This window comes from Typha angustifolia, chromosome 8 (genome assembly GCF_048772165.1).
Source record: "Typha angustifolia cultivar Huaian chromosome 8, ASM4877216v1, whole genome shotgun sequence".
Lineage (NCBI taxonomy): Eukaryota > Viridiplantae > Streptophyta > Magnoliopsida > Poales > Typhaceae > Typha > Typha angustifolia.
Window position 1 is genome coordinate 10481648 of NC_133246.1, and position 14871 is coordinate 10496518.

Here is a 14871-nt window from a genome sequence, read left to right on the forward strand (position 1 = left end):
GAAAATCTTACCAATGGAAGAAGGTGGCTTGGTTGGAGGGAGGGAGACTTGTGACCAACAGCTAAGAGAAGAAGAGAGGGGATAGGGGGCAACAAGCCTTAGCCAAATAATCCTTGCTTAATGAAAATTCGAGCTGCTCTCCACATGTATATATAGTGGCTATGAAACACCCGTCACCAAATACACATGCCTCTCACATAAGTAGGACTCACGTGGTTTTCACGTATCCTATTGGTCAAAGTTTTTATACAATAGTAAGATAAAGACCCAATATTTCTACAAATAATATAACAAAAATAAAATCAAAATACCAAAGACCACAATAAGCCTCAAAATATATATCCATATATCTCAATAAAGTAAATGCTCACATCACATAGGGGCTACAATCTATCTGACTTAGTTTACAATAACAAAAAAAGATAAAAGAAAAAATAAACGAAACTTCTCTAGCTCCACGATCTTGGGGTTATTTACTAATCTGAAATTATTTTTACCATAAGTGGTGAGCACAAAGCCCAATAAGTATACACCTTTATAGTCTAAGAGTAATATATGAAAAGATGTCACACAATATATATATATATATAGCATGATCATAATAATACATCCATGCAACATGTCTATCATGTCCATATCTACAACTCACATGTAATAATAAGAGAACATATGATATGTATCGTTTAAACCATCAAATCATTTCTCATATACTCCCACAGAACTATAACCATAAATTATCATTATATGCTTATCGAGCTATCCACCACATTATAAACACATGCTCACAACTTATCTTATACATCAAGAAGGAATAGACATTTAGTGGTAATATTGTTCATACATGCCTAGTGATACTGCATATGACTGATTGTTTATAACCAACATATTAAGAATCCTAGTCGTAAGCCTATATCTCCCTCTCTAAGATCATCACTACCCACAGCAAAATAATCAAGAACCCTCAACTCATTAGTAGACTACGACCTTGCGTCATCGGATACCGTTAGGCTTATGGCCTCTACCTCTTAATCATAGTTTCAGATCACTGGTGTCCAGTCTCCAACAAGGCAATGTGTTCGCCTGAATGCCACTAAAGCTAACGACCTCAAGCATAGACCATTTATTTCATAGGCACCATACAATAAACTCTACTCTTAACCTCGAGTTGAGTTAGTAGAGAGCACTACCTAGTTAGGACTTTATTACGTGGTAATACATGCAAATGGTGCAATAATCAATATCATCAATCATATAATATGCATATCAAAGCTATCATACTCATATATGCACCAACAATCCTTGAATAACTATGATGTAGTAAAAATACAATTGTGTTGAACAATAAATAAATATTACACACATATGATTTGCATATCATGAATTCATAAAGTTAAATATCACTTTAATATTATATTATTCCTAGACTACTAAGGGTTCACTTGTTTGACATCGTTTCCAAGTTAATTAACTCCAACTACACCACAAATTATCCTTCATAGTACGGAGTTCACAAAAAATGATGCAAACTTTGTTGGCTATCACCCTTAAGAGTTGTTCTTACAACTACATAGAATATTCCTAAAGTCATAATAATCAGCATGTCGAAAATATCTGCTACATTTTGTGCTATGAAGAATGCGATGTAACTGACAACAAGAGTAAGTGTTATCTCTATAACCATGTCATTGAATATAAAACCCAACCATAATACTAATGCTAAGCCAAAGACTAGACTCGCACCTACAGAGCTCCAAGTGAAACTTCTGATATGAATTCTATTATCTCTCCCACATTGAATTTTCGACTAAGTACCATTTTATAAAACAACTGAGAGACAATAGCAGTCCCATCATTTAACAATGACTGCCCCTTAATAATTGTACTTAGCTTTTTTACTTGCTCTAAGCTCTTTTAACAATGCCGCAACAGCAACAGGATCAGTAGCACTAAGTAGCCCTCTAATCAACAGTGATGTTTTCCAATCCCAAAAATAGGGAAAAGTGACCTTTAATAAAGTTCCAAGGCAAAATGTCGATATTAGCACACCAGATCCAACAAGTAACAGCATTTGTACAAAGCATCTCTTAAGACGGAGGAGATAATTGAAGCTTCATTTCAAAATAAGGTTAATATACCTTTATTTGGTGCACTTCCGTGGAAATAGGGCTCTCAAAAGAAGAGCCGAAAGAAAAACAACTAAAAGAATATTAGGGTTTATGCTTGCCCAAAGATGAATGCCAGCTCCAATTCTGTCTAATCCGCCTTTTGTCCCATACTCTAAGACCTCAAGGCCACATCGATCACGAGTAGCGTAATGGGAAGGAGAAGAGGAGAATGGCGGTTGTGGGGTGAGGGAGAAAAGAAAAGAAAGAAGAAAAGAGGGAGGGGAGAAAATAGGTAAGGCAATGCGTGTTGGGCACATGCGCTCAGTTTTTCTTCTTTTTTTTTAATTTTTTTTAAGAAGTAGGGTGTTATAGGCAAATCCTTGACCAACTTAGATTCGGACACTAACAACGAGGACGACTTGACATATCCAAGTAGTACTAGGACTCATGATACATGTCTTAACTCGACTAAAATAATTAATTTGATTATTTAAATCTAATTAACAAATTAACAAGTTGAGTCCATAATTAATAGGTACCAGAGTTTCTGGCTTACCCAAATAGCAGGTGCTAAAAAATGTAAATGACTAAATTAAATAATTAGACTTGACCTAAGTGTGTCATGAATGGATCCGATCCAACTAAGTTTGTATTGATCCACCATGCTTCTGTCCACCTTAGCCTCGAGATGTTAAATCTAGATAGCAGATAGTTGTATTCGGCCATCCAAGTTGCCTCATCGATGGTGCGCCCACACCGCTCCACCAATACTATAGTCACCAATCTACCTTGAACTCGAGTGTGCCTCCTTGCTAGAATCCGGGCTAAAATAGGTTCACTTGGTTTAACTCCCGAGTTAGGTGAATAGCTCTTGTTAGCTCGGTAGGAATAACCACTCTATTGTGGTCCTAAATGAGTCCATCTCTTACTATAACCCTTGGCTTGCTGTTTGGATCTTCAATAAGGTTAGACATAATCTTTATGGTGTTAGGATCTTGATCATATGCCTCACACAGCCGCTAAAAGAAAGGAAAAATTGGTGTTGAAATTACAGCTAGCTTGACTAAATTTGGTTATCGTGAAAGAGTGCTGGCGTCACTATTTTTCGTCCCATTTTTGTACACTAACTTATAGTCATAGCTAAGAAGTCTAGATATTCATCTTTGCTATGCCGGTGTATGGATGTGTTGCTGATAGGCTATGGAACGACTCCTTCAAGATCTGAATTTATAGTAAGAAGCAGTCCGCACAACCGAGGAAAAATATTTACCAAATATTTTTTTGTAGTCAAAAAATTACGAAACCAAATGAAATCGATCCATAACTCCCTGATCTACGATTTTTATATTTACACCCTTCATAGATTCGAATTGCAACTGGGACAAAAATATGATATATTACGGATGATGGTGGTGGTGACGGGTGGAGTAGATGTTAGGGTTATGGATGATAATAGAGATGGTGAATTGTAGATGTTGTTTAAGGGATAAAGACGAAAGGGAAGAAGTGATCGAGATCCCAAAAAAGATAGAGGATTCGATAGATGAGGGAGATTAGAAGTTAGGAAAGACTTTGCCAACAATAGAGGCGGTTGGTTGGTGAAAAGGGAGAAAGGAGATTAGGGTAGAGAGAAGATAGAGAGGCAATAAACCAATAATCCAATAACATTATAATTTTGGCTTCCATCCACACCTTTATAGAGGATAGCCAATAAACCAAAATAACAATTATTAACCCGAATTCTAGTGGACTCTTGCCGATCGCGTTCGAATACGCCCGATCGTGTTTGAATGCACAAAAGACATTCTCTGTCGATGCGAACGTGATGCAGGCATTCGAATGTGTATTTCACGTTCTTTGTATTTGCGAACCTGATGCAGACGTTCGCAAATACGTTCGAACGCACCCCCAACCGCGTTTGAATGCGACCTACAGAAAATTTATTTTAATGAAAATAAATAACTAATGTAATAAGAAAAAATTCTAACAAAGTGTATCAGCTCACCACACTTCCTCCACCTTGTCCTCAAGGTGTAAAGTTAGGAAACGCTCCAAGATGTCCATCTCCAACTTCCATGTCGCCTCATCGGATGGCTTGCCAAGTTACTCGACTAGAACTTCCATCTCTAATCGAGTACTATGACATCGTCGGCGCCTAGCAAGTATATAAACTGGCTCTACGATCTCTGTCTCCTATAATGGTTCTGGTAGAACTGATCCAACGATCTCATGATCTCCAATCCGCTCCCTCAGCAATGAAACATGAAAGACAGGATGCACTCTCGACTCCTCTGGCAGCTCCAAATGATATGCAACCAGACCAATATGCTTTAACACCTGAAATGGACCGAAGGAACGATGTGCTAACTTCTAGTTTCGCATCAGACGCAAGATCACCTGTCAATACGATTGCACCCTCACAAACACCCAACTACTGATGTCGAACTCCTGCTCCCGATGGCTGCGATGATAAACTTGCTTCATACAATTTTGAGCAAGTTTAAGATGAGCCCGCAACCTTCTTAATGTGGCGTCTCTATCCATCAAAGCTAAGTCCACCTCCGTCCGATCTACAGATGCCACTGGATCATAAGTACGTAATGTCGGAGCCGTGTGCTCATACACCGCCTCGAATCGAGTCATGCCAATACTATTGTGATAGGCAGTGTTGTAAGACCACTCCGTCTATGATAAAAACTCTAACCATCGTCTCGACATCTTTCCAACAAAGTACCTAAAGTACTGCTCAATGCCTCGATTGACCACCATGGTTTGGCTGTCCGTCTATGGATGGTAGGACGAATTGAAGTTCAATCGAGTCCTCTATAATTGAAAAACTACATCGAAAAGTTGTTCATAAATATACGATCACTATCCTAGACAATCGTGAGTGGCATGCCATATAATTGAGCAACATCTCTAACAAAAATTTCAACCACTGACTTGGCTGAAAATAGATGTGATAATGCCGAAAAGTACACATACTTGCCCAACCTATCAACAACTACAAAAATAACTGAATAACCACATATCAATGGAAGACCCTCTATGAAATCCATAGAAATGTCTACCCAAACAGGGTCCGATATAGGTAAAGATTGATGTAATTCAGCCAGTTTCAATGTGGTTGCCTTAGCCTATTGACAGACTTTGCAAGCACGAATAAAACTCCTCACATCCCGTCTCAATCCTGGCCATATGCAACTCTCTCTATATCCTCCTATAAGTCATCAAAACACCCTCATGACCAGCCTCTAGAGTTTGGTGGAAGTGCTCCAATAATTTCTAACACAATCTATCATTTGCGAGCAGCCGAATGCATCCGTGGTCCACAGCAAATCGCCTCGATTCTCCAACTCTGGATAGCGCTCCAAATCATCCAATACCTCTTGTAACAATCTCAAAACATTTAGATTAGATGTACATGCATTCCTTAGCTCATCAAGAAAAGAAAAAGTGGGAGAAGAATAGGCTGCAAGCTCGACGGTATCGGGTTGGCATGATAGTGTATCCATCGCTCTATTTTCTGTTCCTCTCTTGTATTGAATTTCATAATCATAGTTCAGCAATTTTGTGACCCATCTTTATTATGCAGGAGTGTGTATACACTGTCCCATAAAATATGGAAGGCTCTTTTAATTAGTTTGGATAATGAATCGCCTACCGATTAAATAAGACTTTCATTTTGTCATCGCATGCAGAATTGCCAACATCTCTCTCTCGTAGGTCGATAATTGCTAGGATTTTTATGATAAAGCTTTGCTAAGGAAAGCTATGGGACATCCTCTTTATATTAGTACAGCTTCTATGCCAACTCCCCACGTATCACATTCCACAATGAACTTTTTGGTGAAGTCCGGTAGCGCTAGAACAGGGGCCATCGTCATTACTGTTTTCAATTTTTCAAAGGCTGTAGTGGCTTCATCCGTTTATCTAAAAGAGTCTTTCAACAAATAAGTGAGAGGAGCAGCGATCTTGCCATACTTGGTGATGAAGTGGCGTTAATATCCAATCAGCCCCAAGAATCCTCACAATCCTGTGGTGGTAGTAGAAATCAGCCATGTGGTCATGCAAGCTACCTTTTAAGGATCCGCTGCTACACCTTCCACTGAGATGATGTAGCCTAAATACTCTACTTGTAATACTCCCTATAGGCATTTGGACTTCTTAATCTTCAACTGGTTTTGCTTCAACAGATTCAGCACATCCTCCAAATACCGCCAATGCTCTATTTCAGTTCTGCTATACGCCAAAATATCGTCAAAGAATATCAATACATACCTTCATAGTAGAGGCTAAAAAATATTATTTATGAAGCCCTAAAAAGTAGCTGGAGCATTGGTGAGATCAAAAGGCATCACCCGAAACTCATAGTGCTTGTCTGGTGTTCGAAATATAGTTTTGTGCACATCCACCAAGTGAAAGTCAAGCTTGCTGAATATGATCACCCCTACAAGCTCGTCTAGCAGCTCCTCTATAACCAGAATGGGATACCATTCCTTGACGGTAATAGCGTTTAATGTCCGATAGTCGACATAAAAATGCCATGTCTCGTCTTTCTTTCACACCAATAGCACGGGCGATGAGTAAGAGCTATAACTTGGTTGTATGAGGTCTTGCTCCAACATCTTAGCTATCATCTTAGAGATAACATCCTTTTGCATATGTGGATACCGATATGGCCTCACGTTCGCCGGTACAGTCCCAGATACAGTCTCTATGCAATGGTCCGTCATTCGTCTTGGTGGCAACTCCTTTGGTTCCTCAAATTGTCCAGCAAATTTACCTAATAAATTAGACAACTCGATGGTAGTATCTGGACTTATTTGAGGCTCGTCTCCTATTGGTCCTAACTAAAAAAGATTGGCCAAATCACTCGCACAAGGTAGCCCCACCATCGACTATATCGCAGGAATCGACAAAGACTGAACGCTATTAAGCTGCACATCTTTGTTTTTTTGCTTAAATTTCATCCACATGCTCTAGAAATCAAAACTGATGGGTCCGAAACTTTGTAACCACTGAGTGCCTAGGACAATGTCCGCTCCTCATAACGCCAACGGATACAAGTCTATAATGATGTCGTATCCTTGCACCCATATACCGACTCAGCGACACAAGCTCTCGGCCCTAAACTTTATGCCGTCTCCTATATCAACGTCAAACCCCGTGGTCTGTTCAGCATCCAAACCCAATCTCCCAACTAACCTCTTGTCTAGAAAGTTATGTGTACTCCCAAAATCGATGAGGATGTGTACATAATACTTTTTAACGAGTCCGTCCACCCACAATATCCTTGGTGTGGAAGTACCCAAATATACATGCATCGATATTTTAGCTTGGATATCTTCCTCCGTGCCCTCCTCCTAGACCTCCTCTAAACACTCTCCATCACCAACAACCTCATCATCCTCCTTGAGATTGTTAATGAGCATCACACTCTTGATCGGTTTGGAACACCAATGACCGATGGTGAAACGTTCATCACATCGAAAGCAAAGGCCCTTCACTCTTCGCTCCTCCAGCTGGGCAGATGTGAGAGTTCGAACGGAGGGTCTTGTCCCTTCTCTAACATTGGAAGAAGATCTCAAAGGTAGTCATGGTCTAGTATTAGCAGCCGCTATCTTTGAACTCGTAGAATTTTCAGCTGGCATTCTAAGCTTAAATCGCCTATCTCGGCTGCCTTAACTTATTTTCGCTGCCATCTTAAGAGCCTTATGCTTTTGCTCCATTCTCACGGCCTTCTCAAAGGCCTCCTCAAGAGTGGTAGGACAAAGAGCACGAACATCCATTTGTATCCCATCTTGCAGCCCTGAAATGAATGTGCTCATTAATGTCGGTTCGGGCCAAAGTGGCTCACAACGACTATTAACTCTTTCAAATTTAACATAATACTCCAAAACGGTTATTTTCTAAACCATCTTGCTTAATGTGACAGTAAAATCTTCATATGCCACTATCTTAAATCTGCGAGTAATTCTCCTACAAAAGTCAGCCCAACCAATAAATCCTCCACCACGAATAGCCGATCTATACCAATGCAATGCCGTTTTTTGGATGTGAAAACTTACCATTTGGACCTTTGTATCCTTCACTGTCCCTTGACAATTAAAGTATTATTCCACTTGAAACACCTAATCCGTCGGATCACCACCTTGAAATTTTAGGAAGTCCAAGCATGCTGTTCTCTCTCGGATCACATTGTTGAGTTCACAAAAGATCCTTAGTTCAAGTCTGAACCTTTGTGCTTATTGATCTCCTCTAAATCATCAAGCACGTCCATCACTATCTTCGAAGGGATCAACATCATCTTCTAAGTGCCAATCCTCTTCATCAACAATGCGCACTGGTGTTTCACACCTCTCGGGTTCCACCACCACCAATCTTGGGGTGTCTATCAAAGGTGGGGGATGATGTGTAGAGATAGGTAAAAAAAAGATCATTGACATTAACATATCGTACTTGGACCTATGAGATATCGGTTCAGTGTGGTCCCATCGCTTGTCCTTCTTGAGGCACCAATCTTCGTTAAGAAGATGATGAAGCTAATCGATTTATGGCATATTCCTTTAAAGCATTATGATCATTCTGCATTGCGTCAATCCTATGCAGCAATATTTGGAACATGCCCCTAAGTTATTCCGCCAAGCCCATGTTCACACCCATAGACGTTAGTTGACTCGGTCTTACCGTGGTCACTCCAAAGGAATCGGCCTTACGGTTAGGGTTATTGTGGATTGAGTCTTTCCTTGTCGGTGTATTCTCCATTGATCTCCTTGTTAATGCCATCTTCTTGTTTTAACCATTAATGGCGGTCTAAGGTTCGCCTGGCTCTAATACCAATGATAGGCTATGGAATAACTTTTTTAAGATATGAATATATTGCAAGAAGCAGTCTGCGTAACCAAGAAAAAATATTCATCAAATATTTTTTCATAATCAAAAAATTACAAAACTAAGTGGAATCGATCCATAAAACTCCCTGATCTACGATTTTTGTATGTACGCCCTTCACAGATTCGAACTACAATTAGGACGAAAATACGATATACTGCAGATGATGGCGGTGGTGACAGGTGGAGTAGATATTAGGGTTATGGATGATAATGGAGATGAGGGTGAATGATAGATATTGTTTAAGAGATAAAGACCACCTTACTTAACAACAAGGTGAAGTGGTCGAGATCCCAAAGAAGAGAGAGGATTCGAGAGGGAGATTAGAAGTTAGAAGAAACCGTACCAACGGTAGAGATGGTAGGTGGGTGAAGAGGGAGAAGGAAGATTAAGGTAGAGAGAAGATAGAGAGGCAAAAAATCAATAATCCAATAGCATTATAATTTTGGTTGCCATCCACACCTTTATAGAGGCTAGCCGACAAGCCAAAATAATAATTATTAACCCTAATTCTAGTGGACTCTCGCCGATCGCGTTTGAACGCGCAAAAGACGTTCTTTGTCGATGCGAATGCGATGTAGACGTTCGAACACGTATTTTGCATTCTCTGTATTTGCACACCTGATGCAGGTGTTCGCAAATGTGTTTAAACGCACCCCTAACCGCATTCGAATGCAACCTATAGAAAATTTATTTTAATGAAAACAAATAACTAATGTAATAATAAAAGACTCTAAGTGTATCAGTTGCCCAAGAAAGTATGGTAAATTTCATTGATCGGTGTGTAAAGTAAAACGATGCTAGATGAGATAAGGTCTCCATTTGGTTACTACATGGGTGATAGCAAACATCTTTAGATTGTAGCTTGGGAGAAAATCGGCAATGATTTGGAGGATGTGTTGATGACGGTTGGTAGTGGTGAAGGTGGAGATGGAGTGCACCTGGATTATAGGTAGGGTTTGCATGAGGTGTGATACGATTTGTGCTTCACTGATATCGTCTCGAACATAGATACACTTTAGGGGTGTCTTTGTTTCTTATTTTAGTGTTTAATTCATAGAAAAATAAGATTTCTGTATGTCGCGTTCGAACGCGAGTCCACCCCCATGAACCTGTCGCCATCGGTTCAGAATTTGCACCCACAAGAGCCCTTGCTGCCACCACCCTATGGGTAGAGACAAGCAAAAATGGTTCCATCAGACCCAATTGCAAGTGAGCCCATCCGACGAGCGAACCACTATGGAGATCACCTTGAAGATCTAGATCCGTGGGCGGGGCAATACGAATCAAAACTGCGTCGAGTTAATCAAAATCGAAGGAGGGATCATTAACCATTCATGGTACATCCTCCTCCGGTTAGACAAGTACTTGGATATGATTCGGATCGAGACAATGGTATTCGTGGGCAAATCGTGAGTCTCAAATTCCCTAAGTTCAAAGGTGGTGATCTGATCGATTGGCTGTATAGGGTGGAATAATTCTTCACGTACCAGGGTACAGCGAAAGAATATAAGGTGACGCTTGCGAGCTTCCACCTTGAAGATGCGGCGCTTTGCTGGTTTCGAGCAGCCAATGCCCATGAGACAATTGAAACTTGGGTTGACTTTTGCGCCGATATCACGTGGTGATTTTGAGTGTCGAGGTATGAAGACTTCGATGCTCTCCTCTCAAAGACGGTGCAAAGGACCACGATTGGGGCATACCAACAAGAATTTGAGAGGATAAGTAGCCGATGCCAACCCCCATGGACGGATCAGCAACTTTGCAACACCTTCATCTCCGGGTTGCGGAGAGACATACAAGTTGACGTGAGGGCTTTAAGGCCTAGAACCTTAAAGGAGGCCTTCAAAGATGTGGTGCTCATGGAAGACAAACATCGAGCCATGAAGTTACACCTAAAACAGAACTGAACGAGCTAAGGAAGCCGCAATCTAGTTCAACCAACCATTGCGGCAGGAAATGTTAATGGCGCATCAAGAACCGTTGATGCAATGGTGCCTCCTCGAGCACCCCTGAAGTCATCCCAAGATGTGAAGTATGTACCTAGAGGTCTGGGACGAGCACTCACACCTGCTCAAGTGGAGGAACGAAGAGCCAAAGGCTTATGCTTTCACTGTGATGAGAAATTTGTACTCGGACATCGCTGCGCTAAACAGATGGGATCAGTGATGCTAATAGACGGATTAAAGGAGGCTAAGGATGAGATTGTAGAGGAAGAGGTAGTGGCTGGACAGCAAGGAGTAGCTGAGGAGCCACTGGTGGAGGACATGATAGTCGAAATCTCCCTCCATGCCTATTTAGGGATAGCCGCGCCAAAGACTTTGCGGGTAAATGGTGTAGTCAAGAAAACCACAGTGAGAATCTTGATTGACACCAGATCCACCCACAACTTCATTGACAAGAGCCTCTTTTGGCCTCGAGTCAGAACCCACGGAAAGGTTCGATATGACGATTGGAGATGGCACCATATTGTGAGCAGATTTTATTTGTGGAGGTGTGGAATTAAAGGTGCAAGGATCTTTATCCGTTGGCCTTGCGATATGCCGACATTGTCTTGGGGACTCAATGGCTTTAAAGCTTGGGGCCCGTAACATTTGATTTCTCGAACCTCACACTTATATTTCGAAGAAATGGTCGAAGAGTGCTGCTGGATGTGAACCAACCACAGCAAGGGCCAACGTTGCAACCACTATTGGGACTTCCATGTGCAGGAGACCGAGCTCTACTCTTACAAATGGTTGTTGTTGAACCAGAACATTTACCATCGAGGGAAATACCCGCTGACATGCAAGAACTGCTATAGGAATTCAAAGATCTCTTCGAGGAGCCCCGAGGACTACCGCCGACCCGTCGGCATGACCATCGCATTCAGATCATTCCAAGGGCTGAACCATCAAATGTTCGGCCATATCGACACCCACATGTCTAGAAGGAGGAGATCAGCAAATTAGTGGTGGAAATGCTAGAGAAAGTGATTATTCAACCAAGTAGAAGTGCTTACTCGTCGCCGATGCTGTTGGTTCGGAAGAAAGATGGGAGTTGGCGATTTTGCGTCGACTATCGATCCTTGAATGCAATCACCGTCAAAGACCAGTACCTAATACTAGTGATTGAGGAGTTGCTGGATGAACTTACATGGTCGGTTTATTTCAACAAACTTGACTTAAGAGCGGGATACCATCAATTCTGCGTCGACATGGAAGATGTGCACAAAACGGCGTTTCGAACTCACGATGGCCATTATGAGTTCTGAGTCATGCCGTTTGGGCTCACCAATGCACCGGCTACCTTTCAAGGGCTGATAAATGACCTTTTTCGCCCGCTCTTGCGTCAGTACGTGCTCGTCTTCTTTGACAATATTCTAGTGTATAGCAGGAATTTGAGTGAGCACTTGTTGCATGTGCGTGAGGTGTTGAATATCTTGTGATAAAACCAGTTAAAAGTCAAGATGAGCTAGTGCCTTTGGGGTGAACCACGAGTGGAGTACTTGGGACATATAATCTCAATGAGAGGAGTGGAAGCCGATCCAAGCGAGATTAAGAATATGGTGGACTGGCCGATTCCCACTAATCAACGGGAATTGAGGTGATTCCTTGGGTTGACGGGGTACTACCGGCGATTCGTTGCCAATTTTGACAAGATTGCTGCCCTGCTAACCTCCTTACTCACAAAAGGAGGGTTTCAATAGATGGGCAAGGCGACGGAGGCCTTCGAAGCATTGAAGACAGCCATGTCTATCGCACCGGTTCTGGCACTATCGGATTTCAACAAGTCCTTTATGATGGAATGCAATGCTTCGGGTGAGGGCATTGGAGCTATTTTGATGCAAGAGGGCAGGCTCATGGCATATATGAGCAAGGCATTGTCGAACCAGTCATGACAGCTATCCATCTATGAGCGCGAAATGCTAGCAATTCTACACACCATCACCAAATGGCGACTCTACTTGATTGGCCAATGGTTTACTATCCGTATGGACCAGCATAGTTTATCCTACTTCATGGAGCAACATGTGCACACCCTGGCACAGCAACAGTGGGTCATGAAACTCCTTGGGTATGACTATGAGCTAGTCTACAAAAAGGCGATCGAGAACCGAGCAGCCGATGCTCTTTCGCGCCAATCGGACTCAAGTGAGCTCGCCTCCTTTTTAGCACCAACTCTTCCTCTATTTTTAGATATGTGGGGAACCAGTGCAGAGGATCAAATCATGGAGGAGCTTGAGTTAGAGTTCAATGATCGCTTCCCTAATTTCAAACCTTGATGACAAGGTTGCGGAAGCGTGGTGGATTGATACGATTCGGGCTTCACCGATGTCGTTCTGAGCATAGATACACTTTAGGGGTGTCTTTGTTTCTTGTTTTAGTGTTTAATTCATAGAAAAATAAGTTTTCTGTATGTCGCGTTCGAACGCGGGTAGAGTGCATTCGAATGCGCTTGTAAACGCATCCATCAAGTTCACACATACATAGAGTGCGAAATGTGCGTTCGAACGCTTGCATCGTGTTCACACGTACAGAGAATGTAAAATGTGCATTCGAACGTAATCAGGCGCATTCGAACGCAATCGACGAAAATCTATTATTTTAGGGTTAATAATTGATATTTTTGAATTGTTTGATTAGCCTCTAAAGGTGTGGATGACAACCATGGAATGATTATTGAATGAATTGAGTTTTGCCTTGTCTCCTTGGTCTTCTTTTCTCTCGTTCTCTCATTCCCCGGCGTCGCCGCTTCTAGCCTCCCTCGACCGGCCAATTACCCTAGTCCCTTAGGGGTGGCCTGCTCCCCCCTTTCTTCCAATCTATCTATCACTTTGCCCTAATCCTTCCATCACCCATAACTTTTCCATCTCCACGTACTCACCGGTGCCACCCTATTAATGTCGGTCCACCAACCTTCAACACCAAGGATCTCGTGCCTCCATCCATAGATCCTAAGACGAACTCTCTGATGTTCATCTACTAATTGGACGATATCTCAAGATCCCACCATTCGATCTGCCTAAAACTTGCTTTTATAGAAAGCTCTTTTATGGGGATACAACATATCAAAATTTCACGTCAATCCAACGGTTGAATCTTTCGAGATCTATTTTCAAAGTTCCATGTCAGATCTTGTCCAGATTTGAAAATCGGAATAGATCGAGCCTTGGCCAAAAGGGGAGATCGTATCAAGGTGCTATTGGGTAACGGAAGAGGGGGGAGAAGGTGGTCGATGCCCAAGGAGGAGGGCAGGTCTAATAGTCAAAGAGGGAAGAGGTAGCCAATGGCGTGGAGGCATATAACTAGGGTTTGAGCTTGGAGGGAGGAATTTTAGATTAGAGAGAAGAAGAAAGGTTAACTTAATAATTCATTTAATAATCCCTAATGAGGCTGCCTTCCATATATTTAGAGACTAGCCTAACTGCCAAACAACTAAAAAGATAACTCTAATACAATCATTCTCGCTATAGGGCATTCTAACAGCCTCGTGAGGCATTTGAGAGGCCAAAATAGGGTCTCAGACTTTGCGAACGCTATACAGGTATTCTAACACTAAGTTCAAATGATACTTTCTGGCGTTTGCACGCCCCAGCTAAAAAACCTTATTCATCTAATAAATAAGAAATTTAGAATGAATCTCGTATCAGTGAACAAGGTGACTCAATCTGGCTTGAATCACATCACATCAGCATAATTTATTATTCACTCAATTAGATTGATCTTGTATATGAATATGTTGATAATATATTGATAGAAGATTGGATATGATTATATTATTATGTCTTTATGTCGAGATGATCTCCAGCATGAGTATATAAGTGTTATATAATTGAAAACTAGAGTTTGTTGGGCATGGTTATGTAAAGCCTATATCACCTGTTTTTAGC

General features: G+C 41.5%; 1 pseudogene; it reads right to left on the reverse strand.

Moving 5' to 3' along the window:
- Window positions 1-1507: 1507 nt before the first annotated feature.
- Window positions 1508-2422, reverse strand: LOC140764557 (sodium/hydrogen exchanger 8-like; annotated as a pseudogene).
- Between the last annotated feature and the right edge of the window lie 12449 nt (window positions 2423-14871).